The sequence below is a fragment of the Triturus cristatus genome, chromosome 4_2 (genome assembly GCF_964204655.1).
Source record: "Triturus cristatus chromosome 4_2, aTriCri1.1, whole genome shotgun sequence".
Classification (NCBI taxonomy): Eukaryota; Metazoa; Chordata; class Amphibia; order Caudata; family Salamandridae; genus Triturus; species Triturus cristatus.
In genome coordinates, this window is record NC_140586.1 from 198,039,489 (window position 1) to 198,057,196 (window position 17,708).

Below are 17,708 nucleotides of genomic sequence, written 5' to 3' on the forward strand. Positions count from 1 at the left end.
TAGAATCCCTAGAAAAGAATACTCTGTACTAGTGGTGCCTCTCTTGGACTTCATAATTGGAATTGATATTTTGAAAGGAATGACTTTGCATTTAGATGATGGATGTTACCAATTTGGAACTACGCATTATATATCGTCCAGGCCTATACGGGTTGGTCGTTTACGAATGCCCCCCATAAAAGTTCCTCAGGCGACAAAAGTGGTTTGTCAGAAGCAGTATCGTATTCCAGGTGGTCATGAAGAGATTAGTACCACTATTCAGGAGTTAGTGGATGCAGGTGTTATAGCCCCAGTTACTTCTGCTTGGAATAATCCTGTTTGGCCTGTACGTAAGAGTGATAATTCTTGGCGTATGACTGTTGATTATCGAGAATTGAACAAACACACACCCTCTTTGACCGTTGCAGTACCGGATGTTATTACCCTAATTGAAAGAATCCAAAAACATCCAGGTACATGGTATGCGTCAATTGATATTGCTAATGCTTTCTTTTCGATTCCGATTGCCCCTGAGTGTCAGGAACAGTTCAGTTTTACGTGGAATGGGCGTCAGATGACGTTTAGAAGTCTTCCTCAGGGCTATGTGCATAGCCCTACGATATGTCACCGGCTGGTGGCAGAGCATTTGGCTGAGGTACCGGTTCACCCGCAAGTTCAGATGTGTCATTATATTGATGATGTTTTGATCCAAGGCGGAACACAAGAGGAAGTTCAGACCCAATTGGACAGAGTCATTGGGTGCCTGCGTGAGAAAGGTTGGGAAATCAATCCGGATAAACTACAAGGCCCGTCCCAGGCTGTAAAATTTTTGGGTATTAATTGGCATGAAGGGCACCGTGAAGTGATCCCTCAGGTTAAACAGAAAATTCTTGATTTTGCAGTTCCGAGGAATAGGAAAGAAGCCCAAAGCTTCATTGGTTTGTTTGGATTTTGGCGTCAGCATATTCCTCATTTGAGTCAAATATTGGCCCCCTTGTACCGTGTCACCCGTAAAAAGAATGCATTTGATTGGGATAAACCACAGCAAGATGCGTTCAACCTAGCAAAAGAGGCAATTCAGCATGCTTTGAATTTATGGCCCGTACGTGATGGTGAGGTGGATTTGAATGTGTCTGTACAGGGCCTTTATGCGAATTGGAGTTTGTGGCAGAAGCAAGGCAGGAGTAGAGTGCCGTTGGGTTTCTGGACCAAAAAGTTACCTGATGCTGGTGAGCGTTATACACCTTTTGAGAAACAGTTACTTGCATGTTATTGGGCTCTGGTGGATACCGAGCAATTGACTTTGGGACATGATATAGTTTTGCGACCTGAGATTCCTATTATGCAGTGGGTTATGAGTTCGCCGAAAACTCACCGTATTGGACACGCTCAAGAGGCGAGTGTGATTAAATGGAAATGGTATATACAAGACAGGGCACGTGTGGGACAAAAAGGAGTTGCATCTTTACATGAGCAGGTGGCGCGAGCGCCATCGACTGAGACTGAGAGTGTATGTTCCGTACCTTTAGTACAGGAGTCTCCTGTCAAGTGGGGTAGACCTTTTGATGATTTGTCCGCGGAGGACAGGAACCATGTCTGGTTTACGGATGGTTCAGCAAGGTTCATAGGGCCGAAACGGCACTGGAAAGCGGTGTCCTATAATCCGATCACACAAAAACTGCTGAGCACAACTGGTGAAGGTAAGAGCAGCCAATTTGCTGAGCTGTATGCTGTTTATCAAGTCCTGAAACAAGAATTACCCGGCACATGTCATATTTTCACCGACTCTTGGTCTACTGCCAATGGACTGGCAGTTTGGTTACCGACTTGGCATTCCCATAATTGGGAATTGCATTCAAAACAGTTGTGGGGAAAAGAATTATGGCAGGAGATTTGGGAGATGCTCCCACAGAGTACTGTTACAATCTTCCATGTGGATGCTCACACCCCTATAGATTCTCTTGACAAATTTTTTCATAACATTGCAGATGAGAAATCTAAAATTGCTGAGGCAGTGGTGGACAGGCAAGATTCTGATATTGCGGGATTGGCGAAATGGGCCCACCAGAAGGCAGGACATTTTGGAGAGAAAGCCACTAGCAGGTGGGCTGCTGATCGAGGAATTTATATTCCCTTAGATTTGATCAAGAATGTTATTTTACATTGTCCCATTTGTCAGCATATCAGACAGCGCAAACTGCCCCAAATCGTTAAAGGTCATTTACATCGCGGGAAACTGCCCGCTCAAATTTGGCAAATTGATTACATCGGTCCACTTCCCATGAGTAGGAATTGCCAATATGTTTGCACTATTGTTGATACATACAGTGGCTTGTTGGTAGCCCTTCCCTGTAAGCAAGCTACCCAATTGAATACCATTAAAACATTGGAATTGATTATCATGTATTATGGTGTGCCATTCCAAATTCAATCTGATAATGCATCCCATTTTCGTGGAAGATTGGTACAGGAATTCTGTGTGGAAAACAATATTGACTGGGTGTTTCATGTCCCATACTATCCACAGGCCTCGGGTCTTGTGGAGAGATTGAATGGTCTGCTGAAGGGGCAGCTGCGTAAATTAACTGATGACAAATATAAGAATTGGCGAGACTTTTTGTCCCAAGCGCTATTAATTTTGAATAATCGTCCTTTTCTAAATGCTGAATCTCCACTTATGCGTTTGTTCCCTCCGAATGTTAATGCTCAGCCAAATGAAATCAGAGAGACTGTGATGTACTGGGAGATTACTCCCGGAGCTTTGGCTCCATGTAGAGCGACCCCAGGGTCGGCAGGTTTAGACTTGCATGCCATGGATGACACCGTTATAAAAGGTAAAGATCGGGTCATCATCGCGACCGGTGTTGGTGTTCATATACCACCCGGGAATTTTGGATTAATCGCCCCTAGATCGGGGCTGGCTGTAAAAGGCATTCAGGTACTTGGAGGGGTCATTGACAGTGATTATCAGGGAGAGATTAAGGTGCTCCTGCTAAATAGCAGTGAGGCTGATTTGCTGATCCATCGAACTGACCGAGTGGCTCAATTACTCATAAGGCCTGTCTTCAGTGGTGGGATGGTAAAAGGCACTGCCCCAACTTTGCTAACTGTACGAGGCCAGAAAGGTTTTGGCTCCACAGATAACCCTGGGGCCAGGGTTTGGGTGCAGTCGCCTAAGACTCCCCCTGAACAGGCAGAGGTCATCGCCACCGGTCATGATAACACCATTTTAGTTATGAGACCAGGGAAAGATAGCTGGGAAGCGGTCCCGGCTGACAAATGTTACTTACGAGAATGATTAATGCCTGTATTTGATTCTCTTTCAGATCATTCTTTGGACTGTTGCTGCAGGATGTGTCGTCGCCGGACTATTTTCGGGTTGGTTCGACGAGAGAGGAGGACTCCCGTCAACCCCGGATGAGCTACGCGCCCGAGTGTCGCGTTCCCTCGCTGCGTGGGATTCGTCATCGAACTTTTGGACCCTACTGGCGAAGAGGGTGACCGATGCCCCTCACTTTTGTTTGACGCCGATGAGATCTGTACACGACATCTTAGCGAACTGTCTGGTTGCTGTCCCTGCTTCGCTGGAAACTCTAACTAATATTTTCAACATTTCGAAGGCTCGCCCCAATGTTCTTCTGGGCGATTTTGCCACCCATGCGTATTGCCCCTTATGTACTGAACTACCGGACAAGATACCCCCCGTCCAGTCCCAAATAGTTACCTATAATATCACACAAGGTGATATGTGTTTTTTCCTTACATGTAATCCTAGTGCAATTTCTGAATGTCTACGTCTCAAATTGAAAGGTGCTACTTCCTTCACCATTCATGAGCGAACTTTGTGCTTTCAAAGGACACCGAAAACATGTGCTTCGGTCCTGAACAATATGACTTGCAAGAGTTTGGTAGTTACCCCTAGTCATTATCGCACGATGTTGCTACCTGCCGGATGGCTTTTCTCATGTGGTAATACTTACTCATCTTTGCATTTATATTCCAAGTCTGAATACCTTAGCCTGGCTATTTCAATTATTGGTGTTCCTGCTTTGGCGGTTTATAATGCTAAATCTATTGAGAAAATGGCCTGCTGGATGGTAAAATCCATTAATCATACTTCTACAGTCCTATCTGACATGCTGTTAGACGCCCAGGGTGAACGGAGAGCCATCTTGCAAAATCGAGCGGCCATTGATTATCTTTTGCTTAAACATGGACACGACTGCTCCGATTTTGAGGGTCTTTGTTGTTTTAACTTGTCTGATCATACACAATCTATTCGCGCTCACATTGACAGGCTACATGATTTGACGGAGGAAGTTAGAAAACACATTGACCAGGGCTGGTTTGACTGGCTCTTTAATTGGTTACCTGACCTGTATCTGTTACGTCGAATATTAGGAGGTATTCTAATTACCATCGCTGTTTTGATTTCTATTTGTTGCTTTATTCAGTGTATTCCTTCACTACTTCAATTTTGCACATTTGGTACTAGACATAGATCAGTTAGCTTTGTTTCATATTATTCCTCCACAGATGTTAGTTCTGTTTAATGAATGTATAATAGACTGAAGTCAAGGGTGAAATGTACTGCTCGATTTTCCCGGCCCTATTGTGTTGATGGGTGATTAGGGTGACTTCAGTCTCTCTACCATTCAAGCCTAAGGGTTAGAGTAGTGAATGAAGTCTATTTACTAGGCACTTCGACATGATCCTGTGTTCTTCCCCATAGATTAGGGCTTGCACACATATCCTAGGGGATAGATTCGTTAGTATTAGGGATAACCTGCCCTGTAGTGAGGGTATTTCATGGAGCCGTGCTGAATTCAGGCCTGGTAGGCCACAAACGGGGGAGACTCCATCTTTCTTTCTGCTCCGGCAGCTTGAGATGCTTCTAGGTTAAAGGGGATGTTTTAGTTATGAGGTGTTATTCGCTTGGAGAGAACCGGTTCAGACCGGCCCTTATCGAAGGATTGTATTTTTCTTCATGCCGAAGACGCTACATCAGGCCGGCCGGCTGGGAAAGTGTCCTTGGCACGGGGAGGTACAAGAATTTGGTGGGCGGCAGGTTACGGGCCGGAATTTTCCATGAGGAAATGCACCTTTATATTAGCAAAAGTCTGAGGCAGTTACGAGGTACTTACTTCAGTCCGTAGGCGGCATCTAGCCGTTAGCAGTAAAGCTACTACTTATTCCAGGGAAGACAGATGACAAACTTGAAGGCGGAGAAAAACCGAGAGACAGATACTCTTCTAGCAGAATTGCCAGAGAGGAGAGAGTAGCCGATGAGGAAGAGGTCCCAGTGACTCGGAGAAGGGAGCTACGGAGGTGTGATCTCCAGGCGAGCCGAGGCACAGACGAGAAGGGAACCTAGATGACCATTGAGTGCAGGCTACACACGACTAAGGTGATGTCGACCCCTTTCTTATTAGAGTGTACAACCTAATCTTTCACTTTTCTTTGCAGGTTATGTGTTACACAGTAATGTTATGTGATTGCGTATATAATAAATAATAAAGTATCCAGTTTGTAGTGAATCAACATGTGCTGCGTGTTCTTGTATAAGAGGGTAGCCTATTCTTCTAGTCAGCTGTGACTTGACATGAACAGATGTTAATCCTGATCAGGTAAGTGGTAACTGAATAAGGGAGAGAGGAACCCCTCGAACCAGAGAACAGGTTGTGCTCAAACTGGCAGTTCTTGTGTGATCTGGTAAATAGTAGAACTGATTCCCCTGCTGTATGTTATGGTAATCATAGGATGAACTTGTGCTGAGGCTGCCGTCTGGGTAGGAAGTCCTGGGTCCGTCCGGGACCGCGAGGCTGAGGCTGCCGTCTGGGTAGGAAGTCCTGGGTCCGTCTGGGACCGCGAGGCTGAGGCTGCCGTCTGGGTAGGAAGTCCTGGGTCCGTCTGGGACCGCGAGGCTGAGGCTGCCGTCTGGGTAGGAAGTCCTGGGTCCGTCTGGGACCGCGAGGCTGAGGCTGCCGTCTGGGTAGGAAGTCCTGGGTCCGTCTGGGACCGCGAGGCTGAGGCTGCCGTCTGGGTAGGAAGTCCTGGGTCCGTCTGGGACCGCGAGGCTGAGGCTGCCGTCTGGGTAGGAAGTCCTGGGTCCGTCTGGGACCGCGAGGCTGAGGCTGCCGTCTAGGTAGGAAGTCCTGGGTCCGTTTGGGACCGCGAGGCTGAGGCTGCCGTCTGGGTAGGAAGTCCTGGGTCCGTCTGGGATCGCGAGGCCGCCACTTGTATTATAAGAGGTCTAGATATATGTATATGTATATATATATATATATATATATATATATATATATATATATATGTGTGTGTGTATATATATATATATATATATATATATATATATATATATATATATATATAGTAGGAATTCCCTGTCCTTAGGTGGTATATATCTGTGGTTACTTGTTGTGAATAGGCCCTAGGGAGAGGGTAACGTTCTGGCTGGGTTAGAGAGGCTCTGATGAGCGGGTTCTATCTGATCCGAAAACCCAAGCAGAACACCTTGAAAGAAGGATGAATATAATTATGACATATATCTATCTTCCATACATACAAAATATTCATGTGATGGCATTGGATTTGTTTTCTTTAAAAGTTTTGTTTATAACTGTCATTCATATCCAAAACATATGTATATGTTCACAAAATAACGATGTAAACATGATTAAGATTACCGTCGCTGAATGTAAGCTAATAAAATCTGTCATAAAACAAAACCGCAGGTGATGCCCATGCAAAACCATGACGTTCTATGATCGATAATTTTTTTTTTTTTTTTTTTATAAACCTTTATTGGTACATAAAGCAGTTACAAACCCGGGCCTGAAACCATCACAGTCGGCCAATAGTACAGAGTCGATCAAAGCAAATCAGTCAATCCACAAGAGTACAACAACCCGCCTCCCAAATGCCCCGTCGTAACTCAGGATAGTATCGGTACCATATCGGCACCAGGATGAAAGAGGTTTCTTTTAGAGTTTTAAGAAAGAACAGGATCTAATGCCGCACAATCCAATAATACAAAGGACAGGGGTTACCACAGCTCAGGATATTCACAGGCGGGACTACTGTAGGCAGGACGTTAACGGTGACGCACCTTAAACAGGATAGACAATGAGCTATACAATTCGCCCACCAATACAGATTCATGCCCGCTGCAATATAAAAACGTTAAAGAAACATCCACCCCTGTAATCTGTAATACCAGGACGTATAGAGAGGAACCTGTGAGACAGTTCCCAAAAGAAATAAAAAAGAAAGAGGAGAAGTAAGAGAAAGCCAAGAGAGACAAAGAATAAGAAAGAGGCCCTAGGAACATAAAAGGAAAGAACAGTAGTACCCCTCCCCCCTAACCCCCCACCCTGCACCTCTGCCAATGGCTACGGCCTCCCCCTTAACAGCGTGCCTGTCGCCCGGTGTACGGAACCCGAAATATAGAAGAAAGGAGAAATATAAAAGAAGGAAATATAAAAGAGAAAGATATATTGGGGGGTTCACCAGTACAGGCCCCCGGCCCCTCCGCGTAACTTACAGGTATATCCGTTCCGCTGCAGGACAGCCGAGGAACCCATCGACTCAGAATAGCAGTCGCCCCGCCAGCCCCCCCAGTTACCCCCCTGTCAGCATCTGAGGGAAACAATCACTATTTCGTAACCCAGCCCCACCCGGCCATTATCAGAAACATGTCCCAGTCCACACAAAACGTAGCCAACAAAGCACCAAGAGTACAATAGACAAGGATATCCAAAGAAGAGTAGGAGTTCTTCCAGTACGCCAGGACACGACACATTTCACAGCCGTTCACAGCCCACAACCGCCTCCCACGCAGCAAGACATAGTCCGGTTCAGGAAGAGTAGGCAGTTCAATTTAAATGGGTTGCGCGACGATGTCTGCCACAAGGGAGAGGGCAATAAAGGAGTCCCCACAGTCTCACATCCGATGGAATCCCCGAACACTCCATTAGTCCATGGACCAAGTTCCATTCCGACGATGCCCTTTGTAGCGATCAAGTAGACCCCAGTCACCAACGTCCACTCATCAGCAACGTATAGGGTCCCGTAGAGATACCCATCCGGGACATACCACAGATCGTAGAGGGAGTCACCAGGCAAAGGCACACAGTGAAAATACCGCATCAGGCTCTCTCATACTTCCACTTATGCCGGGGACTAATCGCCATGCGAACCAAACCCACTCGCTGTGCTTCCAAAACACGGGAAGGGGCTTCCGAACTCCACACTCCTTTTGAAATGCGCATCGCCATCGACTCGGGCGGGCAGGGTTCCATGAGGGTATCACTACCAAATGGGGCGCACAGCATTAAAGCCACCAGAGTTCACACTAGAGCCTCCATCATTTGTGCCATCCGGACGTCTCCCCGGTGGCACCCGTTATGATAGCCATCGCAACTGCCCCCCAGAGGTCTCATCTGCGCCATCCAGTGTGTCCGAACGACTCCAAATCGCCATGCAGCAATCGGCCCCGATCCGCCGAATCGCGGGATACAGGCAGCAGCTAGCGGGTCGTACCAATCTCCAGCAGAGAGACACAGAGCAGCGTCACACGTCCACATTTAGCGAGGCAGCGTTCGGGTGGGTGGGGGGGGGGGCCCGTCCGGCATGAGGGGACGGCACTCAGCAATGGGCGCTAGGATGTTGTTCAGGGCGGGTTCGAGCGCCCCCGCGGGTGACCGTGTTTTCCCGGCCGTTGTTGTTCCACTCACCACCAGCTACAGTATCACGTGAGGTCCCGGCTCCGGGACCCGCGTAGGCCACACCGACCGGGAAGCATATCTTCGTCCCTGAAGCTCGGAGAGCCGCCGGAGTGACTCTCGGTGAAATCGGTCCTTCTCCAACATCCAGGAGAGTGTCGGCAGAGCTGCCCCGACAGCTAGGTCCAGCAGCAAAAAGAGAGAGTCGACGGAGCCGGGAGCCCGGGCGGCCATCTTGGCCGCCGGCCTGGCTCCGCCCCATGATCGATAATTTTGATGCCTCCACAATACATTTTGGGTACTTCCCTGTCACGGGCACTTGGTCCACCCACATAAGTGAAGTAGCATTTTCATCGGGAGACCTGGGGGAACACTGAGTAGTAGGAAATTTACGCTGGCATGGTTATCCCACAACTTTCCCACACAGAAATTTGAGGAAAACATGATTTCTTTAGCTGAATTTGAGGTTTGCAGGGGATTCTGGTTAAAACAAATCGTTCGGAAATCCACCTCCCGGGACTCCCACTTGTGTCTAGTTTTCAGAAATGTCTGGGTTTGGGAGGTTGCTCTACATGGCCACTCAGCCTTGGACCAAAAACTCAGGATACTCCCTTTCAAAACCGGGTCGTTTTGTGATCGCTAATTTTGATGTTTCCACGATATGTTTTGAGCCGTTTCCTGATGGGGGCACTTGACCTACCCACACAATTGAGGTACCATTTTTGTCAGGAGACTTGGGGGAATGCTGGGTGGGTGGAAGTTTGTGGGTCCCTGCAGATTCCAAAACTTTCCATTACAGAAGTGTGAGGAAAATGTGGTATGTGGTTTTGTTTTTACAAAGTGTGAGGTTTGCAAAGGATTCTGGGTAACAGAACTTGGTGAGAGCCACACAAATCACCACATCCTGGATTCTCCTGGGTGTCTAGGTTTACATTTTTTTACAGGTTTGCTAGGTTTCCATAGGTGCCGGCTGAGCTAGGGCCCAAAATCCACAACTAGGCACATTGCAAAAAAAGAGTCGTTTTGGGCCATTTCCTGTTGCATGCACTAGGCCTACCCACACGAGTTGGGTACCAATTTTATCAATAGACATTGGGGAACACAGAATAGTTGAAGAAGTGTTATTAACAATTGACTTTACTTGCATTTCTGCTTTCTAAATGTAGGAAAGTGTGTAAAAAATAAGTCATTTTGAAAAATGCCCTCTAATTCATATGCTAGTATTGGTACCCACAAATTCGGAGATGTGCAAGTAACCACTGCTTCTATTCTCCATATCTTGTTTCCATTTCGGAAATACATAGGTTTCCTTGATAGCTGTTTTTCACTCTTTATATTTTACGAAATGAATTGCTGTATACCTGGTACACAATAAAAAACCATTGCAAGGTGCAGCTCTGTTATTGGCTCTGGGTACCTCGGGTTCTTGATGAACCTACAAGTCCTATATATCCCTGCAACCAAAAGGGTCCAGCGGACGTAACGGTATATTGCTTTAAAAAATCGGACATACTTGGAAGAAGTTAATAGGTGAAAACGTAGGCACAAATGGCTGTTTTTTTAAAACTCAATTTCAATATTATTTTATTTCAACTGTTACTTTCTAAGGAAAACATTGAAGGATCTACACAAATGACCTCTTGCTGAATTCAAAATTGTGTCTACTTTGCAGAAATGTATAGCTGTCCGGGGTCCATTATTGATTTCACACCCATTTCTACCACTAACTGGAAGGAGGTTGAAAGCACAAATAATAGGAAAAATAGGCTGTATACCAGTAAAATGCCAAAACTGAGTAGAAATGTTGGTTTTGTGATAAGTCTGTCTATTCCTGAAAGCTGTGAAAATGATGATTTTAGCACCACAAACCCTTCGTTGATACCATTTGCAGGGAAAGAAACAGATGCTTTCTTATGCAGCATTTTTCCCCCCAAAAAACAAATTTTGCTGTAATTTGGCTAATGTCTCCATCCCGTCCAGGGGAATCTACAAACCCTGGGTACCTTTAGCATCCTCAGGATGTTGGAAGAAAAGGACACAAATTTGGCATGGCTACCATATGCGGACAAAATATTACGGGGGCCTCAGTGCAAACTACCCCATATAGTCAAAATATGCTTAGCACAGGGGGGAAAAGGCCCAGCAGCAAAGGGGCTAATCTCAGACAAGGGTAAACACTCAGGCCGCGTCCAATCCATCGTTATTTTGCACACCATGCCAACCTCAGTTTGGAACCAGCTGTACGCAAATCAGTCTTGACCCTGCTCCAATAGGAACAGTCCAGCCCGAACTGCCAAGCCAGATCCTCCCTTAACGGGAACACAAGCATCCCATGGCCGGTTTCGCCCAAGTTATGGACTCACTGGCTGGGTACACCTTGGTTCCAGTGACACAGTGTTCACAGGACTCACGTCGGGGCATACCCTTCCCACTTAAGGCGACACAATAAGTTTACAAAACAGTGACGGATTGAATTAATCACAGTCACTGGTAAAATCTCTGGCCGCAGCCCAATCTATCATTACTTTGCACACCATGTCACCTCAGTTTGGACCCAGCCTATGCAAATCAGTCTTGACCCTGCTCCCATATGAATAGTCAAGCCTGAACTGCCAAGCCAGGTCCTTCCTGAACACAAGCAACCCAGGACCAGTTTGGTAGGTTGGGTGTTGTGTTTGGAGAGATGAGGGGAGGTTTGTCTAATAAGATATTACTTTAGGTTAAAAAACAACAACTAGAAATTCACTGAAAAAAACAAAGGTTAAAATAACATTATGGTTAGGTGAAATGTTCAGTAACAACGTAACGTTTTAAACTCTAAAAAACACAGAAATTCACCAGTTATAGAGATCCTAAGTAACTATAGCCCATGCCCTAAGGTAACTACATCTCACGCCCTCGCCATACACTGCTAATTATCGCACATATTACATCACTCATGACATCTTCTACGGCATCGGTGATAATATCGCTGCAAAATTTGCAACAAAATTATTGATGAGAAAACTGTGCATGGCAGGGGAGAGAACTATAGTTACCTTAGGTCACGAGTTATAGGGCCTGAGTTATATCTTGGCGAAACGTGTCCCTCTGTGGCTTTTTCGGCGGTCTTCCTACCCACCGGCTTGGCGTTAGCCCTATTTAGATGCTAGCGACTGCAAAGACGAAAAACGAAAGACTACCACGATCCCGCCATCACTGCCTGGAAATCTTGACCGTGATGACAGCGGGATAGCCATAAGCGGCTGTCGGTGGGAGGACCGCTGGGTCAATCACGATGCGTCTTCCGGCCGATGCAACTGTGGCAGGGAAACCTCCACTCCCGAGTTGGCTGAATGGAACGCATATAAGGCACAAACTCATGTTTACTCACCTTCCCATTTCCTGTAGCACCATGGACCCGATCCTACATGTCCTGCCTCTGCTGTTGCCGGCTGGTCACAATGCAAATCAACACAGTCGCTGACGAAGCCGAAGGTAACCTCCCCCATTACCTGTTTTCACTTGGCTATTCACATTGATGCATCATTAAATTACTCACACAAGCAATAGCATACCAATGTGCATTGCATATGTCTCTTATGTTGACGTTTAACACATTTAATGGCACACCTGTATACCCACATTGTGTTAATAAATTAGGTGGCAGTTGCCCTACAAAAAAAGGACACTTGCACAAAAAAAGTATATCAAATCAAAAAATCAGAAACTCACCATACAGGTGTGTGTAAATAAAGTACAAAAATTGCCACAATAGAAACATATGCATCATACATCATTGGGATAAGTGCGATGTAGAAATTGCACTAGACTAGCTATAACCCTCACCTCATAGATTACCTGGAAAATCAATGTCAGTCCCAAATTTGAAGCGCTCAACATATTTATCCATGTAGCATTTCCCCTTGTCTAGTGCAAGTCCTCAATTGTATACAAGTTCAATTTGCACATAATATTACATGGTGAAATGCATATGTGTATATACTTATCAGTAATCGAAGTGAAACAAACATACCTGTAGTAAAATATCTTTAAATCAACATCTATTTGTTGGTGCAAGTGTCCGCTACTATGTTGAATGGCTATACCTAATTTCAAAACACCATCACATACGATGTGAACCAGTGCATGCACTTAACATACTAGACATTTAAAATATATGTAGTAGTTTCTGCCATCATGCTAAAGAAAAATGGGTGCTACAGATTTTACACTGAAATATTGCTAGGAATCAAACAATTACAAAGGGAAATTAATGCCAGAACAAACTCACCCAGAGAAGACGCGTCCTTTTTGGCCTGCCCGCTGCGACTTTCGGTGGGACCGTTCCAGTGGTCCGGTTGCTTCTCCATCATCTATGAAGCTCAGACCCTTCCTTTCTGAGGCGGAGACTTCATATCTGGACCCTAGTTAGGGTTTAGCATTGCTTGTGGTTGACCCAGTGTACCCTTTGATAAGCATTGAGGTATATCTACTTCTTGGTGGTCCCACGGTCCTGAAGAAGTGTCGCTCGATTTTGAGCACTCACGACTTGAAACATGTTGACCTTTGTCAACTATAGGCTACCCTGATACCTAGAATCACAAGAGTAGCCTCCCTGGTTTTATTTACTCCCAGCCCTATATACCTAATTAAAATCATTTAGGGGCCAGGGTCTATTTTAGCTTTTTCGAGCCCCCACATAATTTAGGAGTCACTGTCCTCCACAATTTCACACATGGTCTTCACATAACGGCGTTCTCAGATCAGAAGATCTCCGCTAAAGATGCCACCAGGCCCGTTGGACATTGCAGCGCCGGTCCGACGAGGAGCGCCCAATGATGAAGCATGACACCCTAACAGGTGTGTGAGGGCAACAAGATCTGAAATTTAAATTTCCCTCCCAGATCAGATTTAACAGCTGGCTAATAGCGATCCCTACTAACTTGGCCATCTAGAGGAACTGTTCTTTTCTGTTTTTTCCTACGTACACGCTAGAGAGCATCAGAACAGGACCTCTCTAAATAACCAGCTCTCCAGTCCCCCTTTTGATTATACGTGTGTGTTGTAGCACTCAGCTTGCCTCCCATTGCACTGCCAGGGGAACCTCCCCGGGAAGGGGCATCTAGTGGGCATAGCAGGCACCTCCAAGATGTTACTTGGAAGCGGGGCAGGGAGGGGTGTCCTTGTGTTGGGGGGTTGGGAGGGTGGTTTTGGGTTTGGGAGGGGGTGTATGTGCTTATGGAAGGGGTGGTTTTGCTTTTGAGGTAGCTGCCTTTGGATTTTTTAGAGGTGCCTTGTGGGTAGTAGGGATGGGCATGGTCTTTTGAGTGGTGAGTTGGGGTGGAAGGGGTAGGTGTGCCTTTGGGAGGGGTGGGTGTGGCAGACCTCACGGCAAGGGCAAACAGAAGACATATACCTGGAAATGGGTATGATGGTCGGGAGGAAGTTGGTGTTGGTAGGTAGAGGGAGTGGAAGTGTCTGTAGTGCATTTGTCTGTTGATGATGCAGGTGTCTGTGGGTCTGGTGTATGTCATTAACATTTGGGTGTGTCTTGCTTTGTTGGTGTGTGTTGTATGGTGTTAGACCTGTCAGCCCTTTGGGTGGTCCCTCCTCATCATTATTTATTTTGTCCCACTTCTGCCTCAAACCCTGTTATAATTTTTCCTTTTTGGGAACCACCAGACTTGTTAGTGTTGATGCAGGGTCAGGGAGCCATTTTCCCTACCCCTGGAACTTCTGTCTGAGGGCCTGAGACACAAAATGGTGGCCATCCATTGTCACCTGTGACATAACCAGAACTCACTGGAGGTTTCTAGAACCTCCTGGAACATTCTAGAATCCTGTGATAGTGGGAGGCAGTTTAGAATGTTGGGAGGCCATCTCAGTGTGGCAGTTGGCATCTGACTGGAGAGGAGAGAGGACAGATATAGAAGGAGGTCGGAGTAAGGCAGCAGAGGTGGAAACCAGTGCTTGAGTGGGGTCCAGAAACCCACCCTTGATGCTAGTCCCTACTGACCAAGCCCAGCCTAAAGCCCTGTGTGGGACCAAGACCAGAAGAACCATCTTAAGGATCTGAACATTTGGAACAGGCCTTAAAGAGGAAGAACAGCAAGCTCCTGACCTGTTCAGCGGTGTCCTCCTGAAGTCCTAACGTCAAGAAGCCTGGAGACCTGGGGCCTGAGGTAGAGAAGCGGCGCTGACAGAAAGCAGACGTCGTACCCGGAGCCGTCAGAGGTCGAGTGAGGGCGCCGATGGAGGTCGCGGAGAGGCGCCGGAGGTCGAGTGAGGGCGCCGACGGAGGTCGTGGAGAGGCGCCGGAGGTCGAGTAGGGAGGCACCTGAGGTCGAGGTGAGGCGTCGACGGGGGAGTGAAGTCCGCCCACCGGAGTCGCCAGAAACTGAGGTGAAGCGCGCCGGAGGTCGGGAGTGGAGATCGCACTCCGGAGACACCCGGAAGCGGGGGAAGCGCGCCGGAGGTCGGGAGTGGAGATCGCACTCCGGAGACACCCGGAAGCGGGGAGACCGTGTCCCTGCGACGCCGGAAGGCGACATCGAGTCGAGACCGCCCAGCGACATCGAGTCGAGACCGCCCAGCGACATCGAGTCGAGACCGGCCAGCGACATCGAGTCGAGACCGCCCAGCGACATCGATACGGAGCCGCCTCACGGCGTCGACACGGCGCCGAGCGGTGCCGATCGTCGTGGAAGGGACAGTAAGTGGTAGAGGGGGCGTCTAAGGCCCCGTGGAGCCCTAAAGACCATCCTAGGGGTTAGAGGGGTGTTAGGACCAGCCTGGGAGTGCCAGGGGTGAACTGAGACTGGTACAGTGACCTCCGTAAAGGGTTGTGTAGTTTGGAGGGCCAGATCTTTAGGTTACCCTTGTTCTGCCTCAGCTTAAGCCCCAGCCTTGACCAATCTAGGTGGGACACCCCCATGCCATCCAAATGACCACAAGCTGTGTATGGGCAAAGTAAGACCAAGTGACCTCATGAAAGTGATCTGATCTGTAATTGTCATTGATTGCTTTACCTTAATTATTGAAGGTGCTTTATTTATTGTCTTCCACTAATTTATTCTTGCACTGTATTTATTGTCTGACTGTATTTATTTGCCGTCTGTATTTATTGCACCCTATTTATTCTTTGCTTAATGATGACCTGAACCTATTTGTTGAAATTCCGAAGTAGCATTGTTTATTTGACCTGCTCTTTTGAAGGAAAATCCTATTGTATTGTATTTATGATGTGAAGCCTGCAACTAAGAGAAAATAAGATAAAGACCTATATATTTTCATCTTGTCTTCCATCATTTTTACGGTGTAGTGTCGTTTTTGGAACGGATGAACGCATGGTTATTGTGAGGGTGTGACGTACGCTTAACACGGTGCCTGACCCCCAACCGCTCGAGCCAAGCTACCACTGTGCTGGGAACCTGGTGACTGCTAACCCGGTTGCCCGGTTTCCAACATAAAATTGGTGGCAGCGGTGGGATAGAGCTGTGCTTGCGTCTACTCGACAATAACTTTGGGTAGTCCATAGGCCTACACCGGGAGTTTTCTCCAAGCGGACTTCCTAATTTTGAGTTTTGTTTTTTCCAAATTTACTTCTGGTGGTGGGAGGAGGTATTACAAAAGGTACCCCCCTGCATAGCTTCTGTAAGCAACTGTCTTCTATCCTGAGTGGGCAAAATGGAGTTTGTGCTGGAGGATGTGGAAACTTACACTGTGGCCCAACTCAGAGAGTTTTGTCAGCGAGAGGGGGTGTATTGTCCCCAAGGTGCAAAGAAGGGTGAGCTCCAGACCAGCTTGAGGGCTTGGGGGAGGCACGACGAGAAAGTAAGGTTGAGAAGGAGGACAGGGATGGAGAGACTGACAGCGAGGGGGCTGGTTTGTACCAACCTGAGTTGGGGAACCTATTAGCGGGGCCCAGAACACTTTCAAGGAAGGGCAGCAGTGTCTCTAGCAGCGGCTTATCAGAAGCAGAATTAACTGACCGGAGGGAGAAAAGACAGCTCACATGGGAGTTGGCGAAGCTGGAGAAAGAAAAGGAGGAACGGAGGATGGCTCACGAGTTGAGGCTCAGGGAGATAGATCTCCAGATCCTACGGGTCGGGGCACACACTGTTCCTAATGGTGGCAGCGAAGACAGAGAAATCACCAGGGAACCCAAACCCTATCTGCCAAAAGACATAGTAGCCAGCTATAGTGCGGGAGATGACATCGCCAAGTGGCTAGCGGCCTATGAGGTCTCTTTAAGAGCCCATGGGGTTCCAGAGAAATATTGGGGAGGGGGATTGTATAAATACATGCCTCCAGCTGGCAGGGATACATTATTGGCCCTGGAGCAGGATGAGCAGACCCACTACCCCACCATGAAAGTGGCGCTCGTGAGGAAGTTTGGACTAACACCCGAGAAGTACAGACAGAAGTTCCGGGGTAGCCACAAACTGGGCACACAGAATTGGGTGGATTTCCTGGACTATGCAAAGAAGGCATTAGAGGGTTGGATACAGGGCAGCGAGGTGAGGGACTACGAGGGGTTGTTTGATTTGATGTTGAAGGAACACCTGCTCGAAAAATGTTTCCCCGAACTGCGTCAACACCTGGTGGATAGCAAGCTGACCAATCCCCGGAAGCTTGCTGAGGAGGCGGACATTTGGGCTAGTACCCGGGTGTCCACAAGGGGGACTGGAGGGGACTCTCAAAAGACCGGACAGGGCGCCCCCCAGAAGAAAGAGGGAGGGGAAAAGAAAACGGAGTTCTCTAAAGGCCCCCAAAATAGTTTCCAAGGGAAGGGAACGGGATTCACCCCTAGGGCTAACCCACCCAGAAACCCTAATCCTGGCCAGAGTCAGCAGCCAAGGGTTGTCCATTGCTTCGAGTGCGGTGGTGTCGGACACTATAAGGGAGATGTGAAGTGCCCGAAAAGACCACCCCCTCCCATCGGAGGAAAGGCCCCCGGAGTAGCTAGTGTAGTGCTCGGGGAGGAGATGCCTTTAGATAAGGGAAGGGAGTGGGCGGGTGTCA